Source organism: Chanodichthys erythropterus, chromosome 11 (genome assembly GCF_024489055.1).
Source record: "Chanodichthys erythropterus isolate Z2021 chromosome 11, ASM2448905v1, whole genome shotgun sequence".
NCBI classification, from domain to species: domain Eukaryota; kingdom Metazoa; phylum Chordata; class Actinopteri; order Cypriniformes; family Xenocyprididae; genus Chanodichthys; species Chanodichthys erythropterus.
In genome coordinates, this window is record NC_090231.1 from 47,271,598 (window position 1) to 47,277,002 (window position 5,405).

The window sequence follows — 5,405 nt, forward strand, 5'->3', positions numbered from 1 at the left end:
TTCTTGTCAGTGCAGCAATGGCAGGCTGTGAACTTGCTCAGTTCGATTCTATGATAAAACTGCAAAACAACATTCGTGGCTTGGGCCTGTGGCTAATGTGACATCACACTGCCAGGGATCTGGAAACGGCTTGTTCTGAGACACTGCTTATGATTTATGGGGATTAAAAAAAGGAGTGGTTGAATTTTTATTATTATAGGGTGGTTGTGTACACACACTGTCAACACATTTATGTCCAAAAGTGAATTTTGCATAATAGGTCCCCTTTAAATGGCCCTGGGATTAAAATTGCAGTTTTAATGGGTTTCAATGGGGATATTTTTTCATTTAAGGTCCTAAGAGGAACTATTTTGTGTACCCAATGCAAAATAGATTTTTTTTTAAAGGAAATAGGGGTGAAATAGTAAAATTCCAATAAAAATACAAAAATGTATGCATAAACACAGGCAAAATGACCCCCCCCCAAAAAAAAAAAAAAAAAAAAAACGACGAAAATGTCCATAAAATCACACAAGGGTTAATATATTTTTATATTGTAATTTCATGCATCTCCAAATTAATGTAGAAACAACATAAAGACAGTACATTTTAAAGTATTTGTTTAATGGCATCTTTTTTTCTTTATTTTTCTTTCTTTTTTAATGAAAGAATGCCAGGCCTATACCATTACTGCTACTGATGTCTCTATGAAATATTTTTTTTTTTTTTATCAATTTTAGCCATTACTGTATAGGCAATCAGCATTACTGTATAATTGAAAGCAATCAGTTCTAGCATTTGTTAGGTTTTAAAAAAATAAAACAACTTTTAATTTAAGTGAACTTAAAACAATCGTTACATAAACCCACTGTAATGTCACATTTAGCGGTGCCATTAGTGCATCAGGGCTCTTTTTTTTTTTTTTTTTTTTTCCTACTGGGGTTGGAGGTTGGAGCTAAACTCTGCAGGACAGTGGTCCTCCAGGACCGAGTCTGGAAACCCTGATGTAAAGCTAGCCATAGGATGAAGGGAAAAACAGCTAACAGGGAAAAAACAAAAAACAACAAAAACAAAAAAAATAAAAAACATAACAGGGCAGCAGGCCAAATCAGTTGCCAAGCCACAGGGAATTCTCCCAGTGTGCCCAATCGCCAGCCCAGGCCAGTTCCTTACATTGCTGTTGTCCATTAGTAAAAGTAAACACAAACACATTTAAAAGTCACACAGATTTAATTACTCAATTTCTCATATATACATACATTTGTGCACACACTCATAGCTAATATTCATATTATGTTAGAGGACAATGTGTACAAAGCATCCAGAAAGATCAATGTGTATCTTGTCATCTCGAAGTGATTCCTCATAGTTTTGGGTTATTAAATGCATTTCAATCTGTCTGCAGAAAAGCAGGTGAGTAAAGTGGGAAATGTTTGTTTAAGTACAGGACAAGACTGAGTACAGCAGCAGCTACCGTTCCAATCCTGACAGAAACAAAACAAATGGAAAAACATTAATTGACTAGCAATGCTGTGGCATTTATGATAGAAACATTAAATACAAACAAAACACACTCGACTTCCATGCATTAGAGAGCAACAATGGCATAACTTAATATTAATGTAGAATACATTATGCATTGTCAATAAAATATTTATATTTAACATTTAAAAGTTGCATTATAAACATAACTGTTTGTCCAGTTTCCAAGCAGCAGGACAGTTTAAATCACTACATTTTAACTGACAATGAACAAATTGTGAAAAGCACAAACTCAGAATTCAAATGTCTGCTTGAAAACACATTCACATATATTTATATCTTATTACATGTTATAATACAATAATTTACAGTTACTGTTATACATAATATTACTCGAAGAACATCTAGGCCCAGTTTCACAGAAAGGGCTTAGGCTAAGCCAGGATTAGGCCTTAGTTCAATTAGGATATTTAAGTAGTTTTTTATAAACATACCCTAGAGAAAAAAAAAAAAAAAAACATTGCTGGTGTGTATCTTAAGATAAAACAGTGGCAGTGACATATTTTAAGATCTGTCAGTACAAATTGCTTCCAGTTAAAACAGCCCAAACATGCATTTTAGTCTAGGACTAGCTTAAGCCATGTCTGTGAAAGCAGGGGCTAGGATTTTAATTAAATATGGTCAATTTTAAAGTCTCCAAAGTCTCCATTTTCGAAAACACAGGCATAGTGTAAATGACAGGCATAACCGTAGCAAAACTTATGCGTTTTAAATGAAAATGCACTAGTGTAAGCGGGGCCTGAGAGAGAGCCACTGAATCATTAACTCAACCGATTTGTTCAAAAACAAAGATGATTCAGGAATTAAATGAGTGACTGTCTTTATGAATGAATAGTTTAATCATTCACACAACTGATTTGTTCAAAAAACACTGATCAATTTAGAAATGAAAACTCTAATGTGTTTCCACTGGCGTTGGTTCCTGAAGTTTTTTTCCTGAGTTAATTTCTCCCATATAGATTACCTGTACCTGCTGCTGTCTGTTAAACAACAAAAGAAAAAGAGAAAATCACTCATTTTTCTTTTGACTGAATAATTTTTGTAGATGCTTTGAATGCTACTGTTTAACTGTTTATTTCATTTGTGTCTTTGTTTTATTGTATTTGTCCTTTTTTGTTATCCTTTTTGTGTTTGTTACGTGTATCAATGATATATTATTTTATCTTTGTTGTTAATAATAATAACAAAAATAACTCATATTTCCCACCCCTAGTTCATGCCCTCAAATGAGTGTGAATTATTTTGTTACAAGTGAACTTTTTTACCGTCTGAGTTTGACAGAACAATTGGTTTTGCTTTGGTATTGGTACAGTAGTAAAAATCGAGATATTTTAGTTACATATCATATCAGAGTTCCAATTCTGGTATCGTGACAACACTAGTGTGAACTAACTTTAATATAAAATGACTCATACTGCAATATAAGATCACCACTCAAACAAATTGGATGTTTGAAATCTGACCATACCATACTGACCATAATAGCAGTGTTTCAGGATCTCACGGTGAACTGGACCAGAAGTGAACAAGTTTACCTCTGTAAAACACACAGAAATACAGTATTAAACCACATCTACAAATCGCACAACCGTTTAATACACACACACACACATATATATATATATATATATATATATATATATATAATCTCAACTATAAAATAGTCACACACAGCTTAATGTATGTTAAGCTGTCAATTAGATTACAACAACAACAGTGTAAAAATCTTGATGAAGAAGATGAAATAAATTATATAATCATTTTCATATAGTTTTTTGCTACCAAATGTCATAAAAACAATGTCATGGTGAAAAACATCTTTAAATTTACTAAATATTATCTGTATTAATTTAACCTGAATATAGACTGGACATTCTTGACATTAATTTATAAATTAATTTAAACTTTATACAAAGGCAAAATATTTATATATATATATATATATATATATATATATATATATATATATATATATATATACATATATATATATATAAATAATTATTATTATTATTATTATTATTATTATTACAGCTTTGTATGTTCAAATACAAATTCAAATTTGCTTTATTGGCATGACTGTAAATCATACAATATTGCCAAAGCATACATAAAATATTAATAAAAAACATATGCATAATAGAAGAAAATAATATCAAATATTATAACGCTATCAAATATTATAACATAACTTAAACTTAAATTAACAGTGTAACACATTAGAACATGTCTGAACATTTGATACCACAGTGGTTAAATAAATAGGGAAAAGTATATATAACAACATAATAAACGCTGTTAAATGTAAAAAAAAAAAAAAAAAAAGATAGTAATAATGCCTACATCAGTGCAACGTTAACTTACCTGCCTTAAGGCTAATCGAGAACAAAAGTGTATATATCAGCTAAGGCTTTTGTGCATTTGTTGTATGATAATAAATAAAGCTGTAAATATTCATACACATAAATAATAATCCCATATAATTTACTGCTGGTCAGAATTGTGTTATGATCACGTGACTGCCGTTAACTTTAAGTTTGGAGGAAAAAAAATGTTGCGATGTGAAGCTTATCACTCACCGCTCAGGGAATGACGAAGTAAATGATTAAGAAAAGAATGACATCAAACACCAGAAACGTCCAGAAATCAAACCAATAGGAATGTTTCGGCAGAGACGGCAGAACGCCACATGTGTCCTCCATGATCGTGCACACTTCCCGCTTCCGGCTTCATGCGAGTCACACACATTTCCGTCTTCTGGCGTATTTTACAATAAAAGTCTCCGAAAACACTCATAATCTCAAGTGAAAGATGAGTGCTGCTGCTTTTATTACGAAGCAGAATATTTATTCAGTCGATATTAAAATTAAGATTTATAAACATTCTGTAAGTGGAATTCGTGTAAGAGGTATTAATGTTCATGAACATTCACAGAAAGTCAGTTTTATTTATATAACACTTTTTTCACAATACACATTGTTTCAAAACGACTTTAAAGAAAATCATGATGTTAATGTTTAAAATATCTTAATATAGTCATGCCTTACAGTTGCATTTAGCTGATGGGCAATAGCTTAAACAGAAACAGCAACATTTGTTCCAGAGCTAATAATTTTCTTTTAAGTCACATTAATATTCACTCAAGTGCCATTTACACAATTAGGCTGTTACATTTCTAAATAGTTTATAGCTAACAGGACCTAAATGTACTAACATTACTGGTGTGGTGCTATGATTGCTTTAACTCTTAGTGTTAGAGTAGCCTATCATGAATGTTAACAGCACTTAAGTGAACATTAGCTGTGCAGCTGTATACTGTATATCCTGTATGTGCATAGCTATAAAATTAATTTCAGTGGTGCTTATGTAAATGTTTACTGCACTTAAATGGACATAATAGTGGTTAAATTAATGTATATCATCTTTAATGAACTGGCACTTGCATGCTTTTAGAGTTTAAATAAACCTTATTAGCACTTGAGTGAACGTTAATAACTCTTAAAATTAATCCTTGCACTATTATCGTTAATTTAAGGATTATTAACATTCATGCACTCAACCATAAGCATTACAGCAGCCAGTATACTCCATTCACTACGTACAGTAGTAAGCATAAACACACACACACACACACACACACACACACAGAGCATGAAAATACCACAGAAGCACTGTGAGAACAGCTAATATGTCTACAGATGGCTAAGCACCTCTTAAATTGTGAATGGTTTGAGCTCAGATGTGTTTTAAAGGCCGTTTGTTTTAAACAGCAACCCGTTGCAATGGCAGTGCGTAAATTCACAGATCCACACTGGCTTCGGCCCTGAGGGATGGATCCAAACGCCTCAGTAAACAAATGTTTCCTCACGGCGGGAACACCACAA

The 5,405-nt window shown here is 32.2% G+C and overlaps 1 long non-coding RNA gene across 1 annotated transcript; it reads right to left on the minus strand.

Moving 5' to 3' along the window:
• Nucleotides 1-1,190: 1,190 nt before the first annotated feature.
• On the minus strand, nt 1,191-4,257 carry LOC137030811 (uncharacterized). The gene is made up of 3 exons (XR_010896461.1): nt 4,101-4,257; nt 2,999-3,058; nt 1,191-1,463 (listed from the first exon to the last, which is right to left on the minus strand). It is a non-coding gene; the product is annotated as an uncharacterized lncRNA (long non-coding RNA).
• Between the last annotated feature and the right edge of the window lie 1,148 nt (nt 4,258-5,405).